Raw genomic sequence first — 17452 nt, forward strand, 5'->3', positions numbered from 1 at the left:
TGCAAGGCCATTCGGCATGACGGTATCATTATAGACATTTAGTGTGAAATAAATGTACTGGGTTTTCTATAATACAAATAGGTTATATCAATATTTAGCGGTAAGACTAAAGGTACAGAAATACGTCTGGAAGTATCATGGAAGTGTCAATGCGTAGGCTACAAATTTATACTTACGTTTTATTTAGCACTTTTATTACAAAACTTCCACTTAAATTTGCACTTTATTGTAACGAGTGCAAGGTAACCCCCTACTAATTTGATGTCCCGGGGTCGTTCTTTGGTTATTAAGCCAATAATCCAGTAAATTCAAGCTTCATCTACGCTGGGAAGACCGTGAATATAAGTAAATATAAATATATTTAGACAAACATTTGATTAATTCGTGCGTGCGTCAACACTGCTGCGTATCTAATAGATGATGGTGATAGTGCAATAACTGCAGGTAAATTACAGAACTTCAGACTCATAAAGTGGATAATCGTGCAACATATAAGGTAAAGGATAATTTATTAGTTAAAACGTGTAGCTTTTTATATCAATTACACGCTGCATTCCTCAACTGGTGCAGCGGATTAGTGTTTCTCGAAGTGCGACGTGATGCGACAGAAGCCGATGGTCCCGGGGCTGTAGTTGCTTTTAAGCGCTTCTCCTCCGCGTTTCTTTTCCCTTACGACTGGAATTATTTCCGTAAAACAGCGCATTCTCCTCTAACTGACAAACATCCTATAGCCTACTAACCATAAGGTGCAATGGAATATTACAAAGTGGCAGGCATGGAAAAAGACATCAGAATCCGAAGTCGAAAATGTTTGCCCAAATGCAATTATATTTTTACATTAACGCACATTACATCCTGATATGTGGTGCAATAGAATCACAAATTATATGTCCATAATTTGTTTCTTGGCTGTAGCATAGACTTCATGCGACAAAGTCGTCCCATCTGAGCTGCAGTCAAGATTAGTCAGATTTGTATTTTAAAAAATTGCCGTGTGGACTCTGCGCTTCATACACACACGCCATTTTATTATCCAACACAATGTGCTCGTTTTTAATTTCGACTTCTCCTTTTCTACCATTATAAATCCCTAATTTCCAAAATCGTCACTTGAGCGGTCTGGATTCTTTAAACTGTAGTGCTTTTCTTTACAAATATCTGAGTCACTTTCTCCCCCCGACGTATAATGCAACCGAAACTACGAGGCAGCATTGCAAGTGCCAGAAGTACTTTGTTTCCTTAACGACCCATGTGCATTTATAACGGGACACGTTGAGATGTGGGATTCTCCGAGTGTCGTCCACATCTGGTGCAATCAGATTTTTCCATTTTCCTGCCTTTTCCTTTTTCTCTTTGCGCTCACAGCTGTGTATATTTCGCATGACACCCTGACTGATCCCTGACAGGTGATGAATTGGCACCGAGCAGGCAGCAGAGCCGAGCAGCGCCGCGAGCTCACGCTCTCGCAGACTCTCCGGCGCCGGCCTTGTGACGTCACCCATTCACAGCGGCCCTTCAGCCAGTCCTCGCGGCGCCGCTCAGTCGGCTGCCATGGCGACCGGGGCTGTCAGTCAGCACGAGCTCTCAGCTGATCAATGGGAGTGAGCGCTGAGAGATCCGAGTTAAATTCGTCACCTAGGTCTTTTGCTGCTCCGGGGCCCGCACACCTGCACTAATTTGCATTTCTAAAAGTTATTTATTTGGAAAAGGGTCATTTTTTCCCCCTTGCACAGTTGCGGTAAGAATGGATGCGAGGCTCTGTCTAATCAAATTCAGCTGCTTGTGTAAAACTTTAATTTTCTGGAGACAAAAGTTTAGATTTTAGATTTTATTTCAATATTTATCCAACCATGTCATCCAAAATTTTCTGAGGTAAGCGTTGCACGCCTACGATCCGGCTGTAATTACAAACGGTGCCTAAATGAAAATATTACAGATGTTAAACTATAAGACCACGAAATTTTGTAACACTACACATATCTAAAACGCTTCGTCTGAACATTAACGGATTTTCGTTAATGCTTCTTTGAGAGGCAGGGGGATGTGGGGCAAGATGCAGGTCCTGAAATTCAATACCCAACAATTATCACCGTCTTTCAACTTGCGATCGCACTTAAATAGTTTGATTCTCTCTCCAAGGAGCTGATCTGGAACGACATTCTGCATCCACAAAGGATTTCGCTGTGTGTTTTTTTTCGGTCACAAACTATTAGCCAAAGTTGAAGAGATAAGGCCTAGAAAACAAAATAGGACTGTCAGTCAGTTGATATTCTCTCTGCAGGCCGGCGTCAGAATGTCTGCGCCGCCTACTTTAACTGTTGATCCAGCTCGCTGCAGCTGCGATCCTCAAACAATCATTCCCGCGGAACAATAATGGTGAGGGCTGACTCTTCCCATCAAAGTACTGGCTTAAAAAAACACTGATCTAACACTGAGCCCTGAAACCCTTTTCACAATCCGGTCACTGTTTGTCCATTGCCATCTGTGGGAAATTATCCCTATCGGGGTCGAAAATTCAGCCAAAGTTGTTCCCGCGATCGCAAGCAGCGGACCGTTTACTTGCTCTGTCACCCTCTGAAAAGCCTCTGCGTTCACAGAGCAGCAAACCGCGTACAGCTTACCGTGTGTGAGAGTGATTCTCATGCTCGGAAACGAAACCGTATTTAAATGATCGAAATCTAGGCACGCTTTTCTATTAAATTCCCAGCTGTAACTAACCGCACGAATGTTTCCCCATTTTTGCCTGGCTTTTAGAAGCAATGTATTAAGTTAAAAATGCATTTTAATCGATCCAAATTTGTCCAATAAATTTTCCATGCCGAAACGGAACCCGGGCGTTTCAGAGCCTTAGCTGAATGCCTTTTCAGTCGCCCCTTGCTTACTGTGTTAAGTATCCAGTCCAGGCTGCAGCGGTTCGAGGCGAAACGTACATAGGCTAGCGCTCCCCCATTTTGCACCCCGGAGCAGCACGAGAGGTTAGCACGCGCCTGTCGCGTGCGGCAGTGTACACAAAAGTGTGGCGCGCGACTCTTGTAGCAACATCGGCCCTGGGGGCGTGGCGTTCGTATTTAGCTATTGTCCAACCTGCCAGAAGTACATATCTCATTGAGTCATTTAGTAAAAATCACGCCTCTTATATAGATATGAGAACTTGCAACGCCTCGGCTCCGAAAGGGTGAAGGGAACACCTTTTTATATTACTGTATGAAACAATCAGAGTAAAAATTAGTATAGCTTTATAATTAGTATTTATGGCCATATCAGCAGAGTAAAAATGAAAAACGCATAGTTAAGTGTGAAGAAATTGCTCTCAATAGATATAAACAAAACGGTAGTGCGGCCTTTATTTAAAACGCATTTACAAACCTCATAAAAGCAGATTTATTAGTGCTTGTTAGGTTGTTAATTATTACAAATGAAGGAACTTGTGCTTATTATTTTCCCCTTGCTTTGATTATACACCAGCTACAGTTTATGAAGATGTACATGTGATCTTGTTCTCCATTCGAAAGCGGACACGGAGAGCGATGGCAGCAAGTGTTTATGATGTTTGTGTCAGCATCACTGTAATATTAAGGAAAAATTGCTATATTTACAGAAAATGCACCAGGAGGAACTGCAGCAATAATGCACATTCATTATTTCATCATCAATCAATCTTTTTGATTTTTTTAGGAATACCTTTAGGCTTCACCCTCAAGCTGACTTACAGTCTCAGTTATCCACATATTGCTTAATTGATGGACGCCCCCCATCTTTTAATAAAGGTTTTTTTAAACCGCTGCTTCCAGCCTATCTTGTGCTAATAGCTGTGACCAGTGGTTACAGTAGAAAATCTGCCCGCTGGTAGACCGCCCCCCTGCCATCCCACCCACCCGGTTTGGGGCGGATCGTTGAAAACGAGGGGGGGGGGGGATCGTCGGCGGATCGCACAGACGGTCCGGCAGGACCTCGCACCGGCGGCGGCGGCCAGATTGGACGCGGAACAAAGGGCGGTGACTCCCGGAGAGGAGACGGCCAAGCGGCCCACGCAAAGAGCGCCTCTCTTTCCGCGAGCGCTGCTGGCAGCCCCGCCGAGCCTCGGGAACAGCACACAGCTGTTGCTTTTGAGGGGGTGGGAGGACTCGTGCCATTCCCGCTCCTTCTCTCCCCCCCGCTCCTTTGGTGTAACAGCCGGCTCTTAGGGTGGGAGGTTAACCAGAAGCTGAGGAACTTTCCGTCCTCTGGCGATAAGAGCCGTAGGATGGAGTTTCGATGCAGTTTAAAAATCCGAAAAAAATGACGACATTAAAAGAAATATATATATTTTTTCATGCAGCCAGTGCCAGGGTTGATGGCAGGGCTTGGCGTTAGTGTGGTCTGGGCACCTTTTTCTGTCCTCAGGAGTCCCGCACGGAGTTTGCAGCAGTCGCTGTACCAGGGAGAGTAACAGCTAGAGGAAACGTTGACATCATGCGAGAAACCTAAAAACTGCTCGAAATGTACTTGTCGTCCTTAACCTCTGAAATTGGCTGTATTGCACCACAACTGCTTAACGAGACTCTTGCAAAATCTGAAACGTTCGCCTGAAAGTTTAATTTATTTTATCGCTTACTAAGGTGTGGCTCGCGTGTGCTGTGGGTAGCACTGTCCTGTCGTACCTTCAGACAGCTTGGGTGTTTGACTCCCCTCCCACTCTGCGTGCAGTGTTTTATGTTCTCTCTGTCCTACCAGTGATGCATGTCTCAGTGGGTTTGGGTCCTGTGTCTGTAATCAGAAGGTTGTTGGTTCAAATCCCAGTGGGGTAGGGTGATTTTACCATTGGGCCCCAGTTGCTCCCAGGATAGTAGGTGCCATATAGGGGGGGTGGAAGTTAGGATGATTCTATGGGCCCCTGAGTGATGGGGGCTTTACAAAATGTGGAACATAATGGGATGGGGGCCCAGAATCTCCAGCGGTGGCCCTGCTTTCTCGGCTCTGTCACTCTTTGTCTGCTATATAAATTAATGTAAATGTCCGGGTTTCCTCTGAGTCATTGTGGGAGGTGGTGTCCCTAAATGACCAGTACTGTGTGATTGCAGGTGAGAGTGTGTGCCTCGTGAGGAGCTGGAGTTTCGTCCAGGGTGCACCCCTACCCCATTCCCCATGCTGTCTGGGATGGTGTCCAGCCCCCCTCCCCGGTCGGAGGATGGATGAATGGGTGCATGTGGGCTTACTCCCCTTTCGGATTGGGAATGCCATCTTTGGCCTCGATCGCCCTCCCGCCTGCCAGAGGGGATGGATAAGGAAAGGGCTCCTGCCTTCGCCGTGTGGGAACTTGACGGATAACTTTGTTTCACGTCTTTTTGCCTCCCGTGCTCCGCTCTGTTATTGCCAGTGTGGTAATTTATGCTCCTCGGCATTCGAACCCGGCCGGCGAGGCCCTGATGCAGAACATCCTCAGGGTATCATAACGGTGCTGATCCTGAGTCGGCTTAAGTGGCTCCGTTTGTAAGGGGGATTGTGGGTCTGCCGCTGTGTCTGGCCAGCCTCTATAAATCCTTTTTTTTTTTTTCCACATGGGTTGAAACATCACCCCCGGCGTCAGAGTAGCTGAGGACGCTGTCCAGGCTTAAGTGGTTACTGTCGGCGAGGTGGGCCCCGTCGCCATGGCGAAGCAGGGCTCGTCTCCCTGCGCTGTTGCCAGGCTTCCGTCGTAGTCGTGGTCACCATCCTCCGATGTGTCATAAGCCATTTCAGACGCATCACGTACGCCGCATGGCCCATGTGACGCAGGGGAAGCTGACTGAAACTAAGCTTTTTGTGGGTTTTGCGCCTCTGTCAAAATGAAATCATACTCTATTAACTTAATAGCATGTAGAGATGGTGTAATATGACTCAGTTTTAAATATTATATTTAACTTATTGATTCTGCCTTTTTGATTGTTATGGTCCCTGAATTTGGAACTGGGACACTGGTGTATGTGCAGGGGGTGTTTTTGTTTTTTAATGGGGGGCATGAGAGGGGTCTCCATTTATACAGAGGGACAACCTGTTTTGAATTGGTGAATGACAGGGGATGGGGGGCTCTGGGGGCCAGTCAGCTTTCACCTTGCCCCCCCCCCCCCATATACTGCCTGTGTGTCACATGTCCAGGGTGAGCGCCATGTCGCTCATTTTGTTGCATAAGCAATAAAACTAAATAAAGATGCAGAGTTTTTGCCTTTGCCCCTCTGCACTTGCCCCTCCAGCTGGCCTTCTTCACCCAACCCCCCCCCCCCCCCCTTTCAATGGCGTCCTGGGCCTGGAATGCGACACTGAAGTGTGAGCCACACTCCGGAAATCAGGCTGGGAGTCTGTGCAGACGTGCTCCGAACATACGGTGGCAACAAGAGGCTTGTCGTGCCTAATCCTCCTCCTCTCTTACCCCATGTGCTGCCCCCCCTGCACACACGCCCTGCCCACCCCCAGGCTTAACCTGATTGGATAGGGGAACAGCAGGCATGTGATTACTCTAACCTTCCTGTTCATTATCTACTAACACCCCCCCCAAAAAAATGCATACTGTATTTGCCACCAGACACAGGCAGGTTAGACCCCCCCCCCCCTTGTACCCAGGGGTGATTCTAGGATTTCACCTTTAGGGGGAGAAGAAATATGAGACCCTCTATTCTACCCTCTCTCCCCCTGCACACGTACAAATAAATGTGCCAAGAGGAGCAGGCCGGGGTCGCAATATAGTTTTCAGAGAGTGGAGGTATGAAATGTATATGAAAATACAGGAAACCTCGCTAAATGGTTTTAGAAACACATTTTTTTTGGGGGGGGGGAGGTTGAGAAAAAAAATTAACCCCCCTAAATCAGGTCTCGAACTGCCTGTGGTCATTGAGGGTAGACCTCAAATCTCAAATGCATTTCCTGTCCACCCGATTGGCTGAAGGTCTTGTGGACCTTGACCAGCACTGAGGGTGTGGGAAGCACATCAGCACTGTCAGTAATAACCTTCAGTAACATCCAGGGATGATACTGGATAAGAGTCAGGTTCAGTGAGCATGTACTGGATTTTATGCTCCTGTTTGGTGGAAATGCATTCGAACATGTGACTACATCCATGCCACATAAAGTAGATGACATTCTTTCCTGAATGATTCACGCAGAAAGAGCCAGAGTTTTCACGCATGTAGTTTAATGTGAAGGTACATAAAAAAAAAGAAATATTAAAAAAACGCTTGTCTCTGACCTTTGCCCTGAGTTGGAGCTGTGAATTCTGTTGTGTACAGTGTAATGAAAATAATATTAGGCTTTATCTGTGGGCCATCTGGGATTATTTAACTGCTGTAATTTGGCAGTAGTACATGGTGCTTTCTGCGCTCGAATTCTGAATTAGAACTGTTATCTCTTTTTGAGAAAATGTTCCATGAAAACACCGAAAATAAACAAGGCCCAGACTAGCCGTGTGTGCATAGTCGTCCGACCAAATGCCCGCGTACCTTGAAATATTAACTCTTCTATTACTTGCAATTTTCTTAGCTTATGGAGCTGGTTATTTTATTTATGGACCCTTATGCAAGCTAAAATTTTCTTTATTTGGTTTGGCTCTTGGTTAATCTCTAAGGGAAGAGAGCAACTGGTGGACAAGGCCAGTTATGTCCAGTTCGTTAACCAAAAATAATGCTAATGAGGTTTAGTAACGGGTATTAGTTTCCTGATCTTAGGGTACAACAGAAAAGCCCTGTCTATAAAATATGTCACCTTAAAGTTCCGTATGTAGGTTTCTCCCCCTCTTTCACACTGCGCCACTCTAATTGTCACTGTGTGCAGCGTTAAGTGAAGACTAAACTGTAGTTCTTAGCTAGACGCTAATTCCACAAAAGTGCGGATTTTTCTACTTTCTTATGCCGAGTGGGTAAGTCTGCAGTCTTTTTTTGGGGGGTTGTTCGTCCACCCTTGTGTGGCCTGTCTGGACTCCCTGGTGCCTTCTCTCCTTCCCTGTATCTCAGAATACAAGATTGTTTCACCGTTAGGGAAAAATGCCATCACCCTGCTCTTGTAGCTAGGTGTGTGTGGTCTTTCTGTCGAGTTGTAAATATGATGTGTTTAGAGGATACGCAGAACAGCAGGGGGGTCTGTCTTCTATCCCTAGCTGCCCGTATATCTGATGTAATGCTCTGATCGCTCTTCTCCGGATAGTCCATCTTCTTCCCCATGTAAACACTTTCAATGAGAAGTGTTCCCCCATTGGTGTTTCCGCAGCGACAACCGCTCTGGTACGATCCGCAAGTTCTCTTTCTTTTCTTGGCCTTTGCACGCGTGCCTATTTGGTTTTATTTTTACGGGACAGCGGTGGCGGAGGAGACTGCAGGAATCCCTCACACTTGGGAAGCTCTCCCGCTCCGATCATTAGTCTTATAAATGAATCGATTTGTTGTTTTTTTTTTTTTTTGTTTTTTTTTTCCCTCTTCATCTCCTCCACGCCCTGCTCGCTGTTCTCTGTCACGGCCCGGCGTGAGGGGGGAGGTGATGGATCTCATTAGGCCTCTGAGCCTGCAGAATTCCCATCCCGAGACATCCAGCATGAATTATTCATGGGATGGTAATCAGAAACGCACGGGGTGGGGGGAGGGGGGGGGTTGGAAGGCCCCTTTGATAAGGGGTTGATCCGTCAGAGGGGCTTGTTCTGAAGACAAAGGCAAGCAGCACGTGGGGGTCCCAGGTGGGTCAGAGATGGCTTTTTGACTGTTTCTCTGCATTAGGTGGGGGCAGGGGGGTGGGGGGGGGGCTGACCCCGCCCTTTCTGTGTCTCTGCCGCGAAAACTCTGCTGGGGGAGGGTACAGCGGAAATGGCTCAGTGTCCACATCTCACCTTCGACATACTGAAAGCAGATCTGAAATTGAAATGGCTGTGTGTGTGTGTGTGTGTGTTTGGGGGGTTGGGGGGAGTGTAGGGGTATTCAGGCTGCCACACTCTGGTGTGTGGGAGTGTCACCTCGCCGTCCCCGTACAGCGATGCCCCCCCCCCCTCCCCATATCACCCTACTCAGACTCCTGAGACTCCAGACGGGACCAGACCTGCGAAAGGACTGCAGGTCACCGTCTGGGTTTATTTTTAATGTCTCTGAAGAGCTGCCGAGACCCGGAGCTGCCTGCTGAAGGCCGGCACTCAGTGCGGGGGGGAGGGGGGGAGGCGGCGCACAGTGCGGGGGCGACCGGCCCTAGTGACCTCCCCCTGCTGACCCAGAGTTTTTAGGATTTTTTTTTCCGCCAAGTTTCCAGCTCCTGTGTTTTTCCTGCCGTGTCTGATCTCACTCGAGGTCGTCTAAAGATGAGTGTGGGGGGCGGGGGGGGTCCTCGCGTGAGCAGCCCGGCACACATCCTCCACTGCTCAGCGGTGGGTGTAGATATACGCCTTTTCGGTGGGAAGCAGTTCCCTCATTTATAATCGCTTCCCGATAGCCCCCATCATGCCGGGCGTGAGTGTCGGCCGCGGCCGTTTTTGAAGGAACTGGGGGGGGTTGCCGTGGCACACGCTAAAGAAGGCAGATGCGCTACGATAATGAGCTAATTTGGGTGTTCGAGAGGGGCTAAAAGGCTTGGCTCTGTGCTGTGTAAAGAGGAGTGGGTCGCATACGGGGGGGGGGGTGGGCGGAGGAGGGGGCTCTGTGCCCTTCGTCTTTCTGCACAGGACTTCATTACCATGTCAATCTGGGGGGGGGGGCGCTGTGGGACAGCCCCATATGGAGAGCCAGAGCCCTGGAATGAATAGTGAATGGTCCTGCTTCTGGACGGGGCTGCAGCCTTTGTGCGCCGGGTGACCAGAGACCAGGGGGAGGTGGGCAGATGGCCCCCGCTATAAATAGGCGGCCAGTCCGTCTCCGTGCTGTCAGTGTCTCTGCCTGTCTGTTGTCCGTCCGGCTTGGGTTCTCCGTAAACAAGGGGCCCTTGAGCCCATAAAAGGTGGGGGCTTTATTGCCAATAACACGGTCCTGGGGACCTGTGGCGCGCATCAGGCCTCCTGATCGAGCTGCTACAACTTGGGCTAAGGGGTGGGGCCACAGGGGCACCAGCTGAAAGCTGATTGGCCCCCCAAAGTGCCTCTTGCGTGTCACTCATCAGTTAAAAATGTATCATTGGCTAACGATAAGGTCGGCCCCTCTATATGAGTTATGGCCCCTCTATATGAGTTATGGCCCCTCTTGAGCCCTCCACGTTAAAGTCTCGTGGTGCGAGTTCCATGTGCATCATAGACACCGGTCACATTTCTAGTTGCAGGTAACAGTACCTAACCCCCTCCCCTCCCATTTTGCTGGCCCATCTGGCACTGGGGCACAGGCATGCGGTGAGGGGCGTGGCCTATGGCGCGGAACGGGCTGCACAGCTACCGCACCGCGGAAACGCCGGCTCCCTCTCCCGGCCGGCGCTGGTCTGCTGCTCCCGGCCTTCACAAATGTAAATGTACATAGAAACCTGCCCGTGATTCATGCGACCAGGACGCGGTGCCGACTGGCAGGGGGTTGGCCAGCAACACGTAAGATACTCGTCGGGCTGTAAACGCGAGATGCCGCCTGTTGAATCTGGACCATGCTGGGGAAAGCCCAGGCCAGGTCAGAACCAGATGTGTTGGGTGGAGACAAGGTGGCACCTGGCTTGGCAGCGAGGGCACAGACCACCATCATCAGGCTCAGCGTTGCCCCCTGGGTTAAAAGCTTTGAAACTGCTTCTGGAAAAACTTAATAGGAGAAGTGAAAATAGTTTTTAAATACTTCCTGGCTGCTATTACATTGAGGCTTAACTCAATGGACTTTAAGCAAAATGGTATCTTAAAGGCTTTGCTTTACATAAATCAATGGTTTTTTTTTTGGGGGGGGGTAGAGGGTTTGTTTTTGGGGAGTTATTTGAAATTGGGAGCGATTGCATTTTTTTTACAGCTGTTTTTATTCAGTTGGTGTAAGTAGGTCATCCCTCGATCCTGATGTATCCGTGGTAACTGGTAGTGACAAGGCGCGTGCGTACGATTCCGTCCCGCCCCACGTGAATCACCCTCCACCTGTGTGTTTGCGCACCTGCAACCTTGCGTGGGTCCAACGCAGAACAGGCCGGCATAACAGGGAAAACCAGTCCCCCCCCGTCAAATTCCTTCCATCCCTCCAGGCTTCTTCCCGACTCGTCGGGCCAAAGATCGCTTCCTTTTACGCTTCCTCGAAGCAATTAGCGCCGACTGACAGAGATGGCGAGCGGGGATCACGGAGCAGACGTTATTTCCCGACTGGCAGACCGAGCCGGTCAAACTGGACCGACCGGCTGCGTTTCCACGGCCTTTGGAAGGACAGCATGACTTGAATCGAAGTTCAAAGGTCACAGTGTTTTGAAGCATTCCAGCCGTCCGCGACACACACAAACATGCTTGAGGAGGGCGTACAGAGTATATTTGAGAGGCCTTAAGCCTCAGGCTGGAGTGATATGGTTTTACAAGCCCTGCTTTGTTATATTTTATAAATATCAGTGAATCACGTCACGTGTTACTCAGATTGTGTTTAGCTGTCCTTCAGCACTTGCGGATTTCCGTCTGGGCCTGCTGCTGTTTCAGGCCCAGCGCCGACGCGCACGCCGTATTCTCCCGCAGCAGGAAGCTCGTCGGCCACGCGGTAAATCAGAAGCCTCTTTGGCAATTTCTGGCCCCCTTTTGGCTGGAATGGTCTGAGCAGATGTTCGGAGCGAGGACAAAGTGTATGTTCCCCTGGCAGGCGGACTCGGCCTTGTCGGGTAAGGAAAGGCCCTCCCAAAACGCTACTACCCACAGTTAGTGTGGGCCGGGGCCTGCGCAGGGCCTGGGGGAGGCTCGGCCCGCGTGCGTGAGGCTCGGTTTGTCTATATCCCGCCGCTGTCGGCATGTGTTGGTGTGTGTTTGTGCTTGTGTGTTTCTGTTAGCATTACCGCTGTTAGCAACAGATTCTATAGTCCACTGCAACTATTCCCCTGAAAAAGCAAACCCAGAAAACAATAAAGTACAATTTAGTTTTTATTAGTTTTGAGGGGGGAAAAAACAATGTACTGCATAGGCACAGGGAAATGTAATGTTTTTTTTTGCTGAAATTGGGTTATGTCTTTTGGGCCAGGGTCTTCGCGTCTGAGCGATAATGATGAAAGAAGCTGAAAGAAATGTACAAGTTCCGGAATGTTCTCCAGTGTCTTGTCCCCCGAACTGCGGGCCGGCTGCTCGATAGGGGCGAGCAGGCGGCCGCGCGCCTGGCATGGGGGGGCGCTCACAGGCGGCCGCGCGCCTGGCATGGGGGGGCGCTCACAGGCGGCCGCGCGCCTGGCATGGGGGGGCGCTCACAGGCGGCCGCGCGCCTGGCGGGGGGGGGCGCTCACAGGCGTGCTTCTCTGGCTCCGGGCCTGCATGCGTACGGCCGCTGGGATCTGTTGTAATTTACTGACAGCTATTAAACGTTTCTTTTCATAACAGACTATCTGCGAATTTACAGACAGTTGGCAGAACCGAAGTTTGCGGAACCTGGAATCACCTTCTCACACTCTGCACTCGTGCTCTCCCTCTCTCGCGCTCTCCCTCTCTCGCGCTCTCTCTCTCACCCTCCATGTTTCTGAGAAGCATTTCACTGTTTTTGCTTTAAATTAAAACACTTCATGTGTAAGCCTTAGCAATATGCCGGTCACACAATAACTCTCTTTACTTTTCTTTAAAATGATATGACATGTCCTTTTTCTGTGTGCCTGGCTGTCAGATCGAGCCTCTCCTCTCACTCTTGCTAGTTATTACGGTTACTGGTTATTATTGTTACTTCTGCTGTCAGTCATGTGACTAAAGTCACAGACTTCGCCTGGTTAAACTCAGCTGGAAGCTCCCGGAATATACACCAGTAGACTTCATATAGACCTTCATAAGCCCCAGGGCTGGTATTTTTTCCTGCCCACTTAGCCACACCCCTTTGTGATGACCATGCCCATCTAGCCACACCCATTTGTGGTGACCATGCCCGTCTAGCCACACCCCTTTGTGATGACCATGCCCATCTAGCCACACCCCTTTGTGGTGACCATGCCCGTCTAGCCACACCCCTTTGTGATGACCATGCCCATCTAGCCACACCCCTTTGTGGTGACCATGCCCGTCTAGCCACACCCCTTTGTGATGACCATGCCCGTCTAGCCGCACCCCATTGTGGTGACCATGCCCATATAGACACACCCCTTTGTGGTGACCACGCCCATCTAGACACACCCCCTTTGTGGTGACCACGCCCATCTAGACACACCCCCTTTGTGGTGACCACGCCCATCTAGCCACACCCCACTGAGACCACCCAGTCACTGCAGACACATCCCCTTTGGCTGCCCCTGCTCACTTTTTCTATCATACAGGTGGAAGCCAGGAACTCGTGTCGAACAGTTGTTTATTATGGGATGCAGACGAGCGCGGGCTGGCGTGGGCCATGGTAAATACATGATGTCACGCTAACCTGAAGGTTGCTGGCTTGAATCCCATGAGTGGTGCCGCAAATGTGCATTGGAGCTGAATACCTAACTAGGGTATCTCCTATAAAAAGTCCTGATTTCAAAAATCATATTTATATTTATTGTTATATTTAATTAAAGCGGCTTGATGATGCAGCGGTGGTGGGGTGGACACTGGTGTAGCCAGGCCTGTTTACCAGGTAGGTGTACCGCGCCTGACTGGGGGGTGACCTTGGGCCCCCTCCCCTCCTGGGGGCTTTCACGTCTGCCATTGTTATGACTTCGAGATTAAGATCGACCCCCCTCCAGCTTTTAAACATAACATAACTTTCTCCAAGGTTCTGCGACTTGGCAAAGGGAAGCCAATACCCCCCCCACCCCCCACCTGGCAACCTTCACCATGTGTCTCTCACTCCTAAGTTTCACCCCTTGTCCCATCCTTCCTCCCCCAGAGCGGAGCGAGGTGGGGGCGGAGTGGAAGCCTCTTACACGGATAAGGCCCTGTTTCCCCATTCTGCCGTTTACGCGTCCTGCCCCCTAGAAGTGGAGGCGGCTGATTTAATGCAGTTGACAATCAAATCCAAAATCACCCCCCCCCCCCCCCCAACTGCAGCTATACCGAAAGCGGGTAGGATGTCCAGAGAGGGGTGGCCACAAACCCCTCTGGGTCCCTGAAGACAATTTGGGGGATGGAGGTACAAAATGTGTATGAAAATACGGGGCAACTCATGTCCCATATTGGCTCGAAAAGGAACACAGAATGTTTCACTTTGGGATGATCCTGTAATACACAGGACGAGTGTCGTCTCCATTTGCAGGTTTGCGTCCCGACCTGAGCTCTGGGGTCCCGTCCATAAGCACGGCACTCAACCAGAACTACTTATGGCGAAGTTTCCTTTGAAACAACGACCTGGCTGATATTGCATTGGAGAGCGGTATGTAAATAGCTGGAGTGCACTTTGATAAGGAAGACGAACCGGACAGTGGCCGTGCCCCCCCCCCCCCGGACGGCGGGGTATGCCTGACCGCTCCGGCTTCGGTGTGATGTTGCTGTCGCAGCAGACAGTCCTGCAAACGGGGAGCTACACTTAGCTACAAAGGATCATCACCCAGATTCCCCAAATGCACCGCCGTCCGCCTTTTCCTGACGGGGTCGCTGTCCGGTCGGCTTGGCTCATGTTGCTGGACCCTGGTGGGCCATGGGGGTGTGGTGGTATCCGTGGCTACCAGTGAGCCGCCGCCATGGTCTCCACGGTGACGGGGCACAGCCCTCGCTCTCTTCTGGTCCCGGATCGCAGTCGATCTGACCCTTCTGCTGGCGATGCGCTAATGAGGCGTGTAAATCAAGCTCCCGTACGGCAGCCCTTTTGGAGGGGGGGGGGCTTTGGTGTGGGCCCACTGGGGAGGGCGCTGTGTGTTGTCGGTATAAAGGGGCTGGTTTTCGACCGGATTTCTGATTTTGCGGGGGCTGCGTTTGAAACCCTTTTCTCCAGGAATATAAAATTCCCACAATCCTCTGCTCAGGGCTTGTATCCCACATCTTCTCCGCATGGAACTTTGCCCATTGCCAGAGCAATATTGCCCTCCCTGCCCCCCCCTTGTAGGCTAAAGGGCTGGCAGAGGGCAAAACCCCCCCGGAGCAGACACAGAGCACATTGGAAGGGTGCTGGTGTCTGCCAGTCCCCCCCTCACGCCCCGTCGCCTCCACACCTCCCCCTCCCCGCACGCCCCTGCCCTCCTGCCGGCCGTTGGCTGATGCTTGCTCCCGCGCATCTGCCTCGGGGTGGCCTGGCACGGGCTGGATCCTGCGGGGTCCCTCCCTACCTGACAGGATTCACACGTGCCACACTTTCGCTTTTTTTTTTCTTCATCGTTGGCAGGAGGCAGCCGACCTGTGTGACACTACGAGGCACCATCTTGGGATCTGCCTGTCCCCCCCCCCCACCACACACACACCCCCGTCCACCCCCGCCACCTTCTCTCAGATCCTCTCTGTCAGATTGGACCTGAAAAAGCACCACACCTCGGCACCTTCCCCTTCCAGAACCTTCCGTGGCTGCAAGATGTTGCCGAAAAAGTCCTGCGGAGAAGGAAGTGAAGACGTACGCTTGCACTTACGGCTAGAAGTGGCGTGATATTCTGCGGTGAGCGTTAGTGTTTTTGAGATTTGAGAAAAAGGCGATGCTTTAAATTCATGCTTGTCATGCTGCTTGACTCAGGTGGCAAATCAATACATTTCCCTGTCCATTGTTGAAAGTGTTATTGAGACAGAAATATTTTCTGCTAAACACCGTTTCCTGTTTTTAGCTCGTATTTTAAGAACTGCTTGTTGTTTTTTAAGATGGGGGGGGGCGGCAATATGTGGTTGCCATAATTCATATAGAGCAGCCAATCTTATCATTAATCAATGATATGTCTGTGATTGACAGGGGAAGGGGGCACTCCATAGACCAATCAGCTGCACCCATTGGCACCACCCCCATATATATGCCCCTGGCTTTGAACTTCTGCCCTGATCTGCAAGAGGCTCATGTGTTGGGACCCAACGCACACCCGGTGCGGCACTCCACACGCTAGATGACAGGTAAACGTTAACGGAAGGTAACTTAACGACGGAGAGTGAATAATTGACAGTATCCGGGTTACTGGTTATCCTCAAGTTAAGCGGGACCCTTTGTACTCATGCCCCTGAACCTTGTGAGCAAACGAGGGCCAGATAGGTGCCATGTTTGCGCTCCGTGTTGCTCCTGGCGATGCAGCTGGGTGCGCTGAACTCGGCGGGGAAGATCTTCTGAGGTCCGGGCCCTGACGATAAAGGACTCCTTCTCAAGGCCTGAAGAACATGAGCCTTGGATAACGGTTATTTTAGTGTCGGTCACATCCCAGAGAGATAGGAGACGGACTCCAGACGTGGGTGAGGGTGTATAACGGAGCTGTCGTTTAGGCCGGAACGTGTTGAGAACCGTACGAGATCTGTTAGATGTTCTGGTCCTGGGTTTCCTTCTTCGGATCTCCAAGCACCCCAAGTCACAGGATGCATAAACAGAATGAGAAAACGAATGACCTATCGGGGCTCCTGCTTGCTCTGTTTCAGTCTATCGCTCCTGGTCACAAGATGGTTTCTAGGCCCTACTGGCTCCACGTGACATGTGACATCTCCTGGCGTGACTGGGATGTGTTTCATTCAGGCACAATATCCCGTCGAAAACTAACCGGCCTCGGAAAATTCCATACAGGGCCTCTTGCGGTGTTTCTGTAGCCTCTCCTCCCTCAGCCGGTTTCCGTTTACTGAGGTGAGAGAGGAGTGTTTTTTAATCGGCATGGTAAAATAATAAAAATAATAATAATAGAAAAACAGCCGCGATAGGGTTTGTCAGATGCAGGTAGCATAATCGTCGCTAATACCTCATAAACGATTGTAATGGCCATCTGCTGAGTTCTGCCTGTGCGGAGAGGGAGCTAATTGGGTGGGATCTCAGCGGAGCTCTTTGCTCTGAACATGCTTTGCCGTTGTGAGCCGTGATGGCATCGTGGCCCAATAGCGCCCCCCCCCCACAGAAAGGTACAGAGAGCATTAGCAAACACCCAGGTAATGGGGCCAGGTAACACTGTTATATGAACCAAGTAGGATGGGGGAATCCAGGATTCTTTTTAAGGATGGGCCATAATTCAAATAGAGGCGTCAACTTTATCATTATCCAATGATATGTTCTGAATCAATGAATGACGCGAGGGGGCACATCAGCGGCCAATCAGCTATCAGTTAGGGCCTTGCCTCTGTATGCTCCCCTGCTAGTCGGTAGCTGTTAACTTGCCCCAGATATACAGCAGTCCCCTCCGAGGTGTTGTTATATCTATGGCGCCCCCTCCTGATTCCCCCGAGATATGCAAATGCATTTTACTGCACTGACGGCCCGGCCAGGACCAGCAAAGCAAGCTGGACGCAAAAAGTTGCGGCTGACCTCACATTGGCGTCATGCTCACCATTAGGTTAAGCCCCCCCTGACTTCATTAAAACGCTGCT

General features: G+C 50.4%; 1 long non-coding RNA gene across 1 annotated transcript in view; it reads left to right on the top strand.

The window, feature by feature from the left end:
• Nucleotides 1-15452: 15452 nt before the first annotated feature.
• LOC140578309 (uncharacterized) overlaps nt 15453-17452 on the top strand; it is a 45445-nt gene continuing 43445 nt past the window's right edge. Inside the window, exons 1-2 of the long non-coding RNA XR_011982403.1 lie at nt 15453-15572; nt 15858-16012. This is a non-coding gene — a long non-coding RNA (uncharacterized lncRNA). The remainder of the gene's footprint in view (nt 15573-15857; nt 16013-17452) is intronic.

This window comes from Paramormyrops kingsleyae, chromosome 14 (genome assembly GCF_048594095.1).
Source record: "Paramormyrops kingsleyae isolate MSU_618 chromosome 14, PKINGS_0.4, whole genome shotgun sequence".
In the NCBI taxonomy this organism is placed as follows: Eukaryota; Metazoa; Chordata; class Actinopteri; order Osteoglossiformes; family Mormyridae; genus Paramormyrops; species Paramormyrops kingsleyae.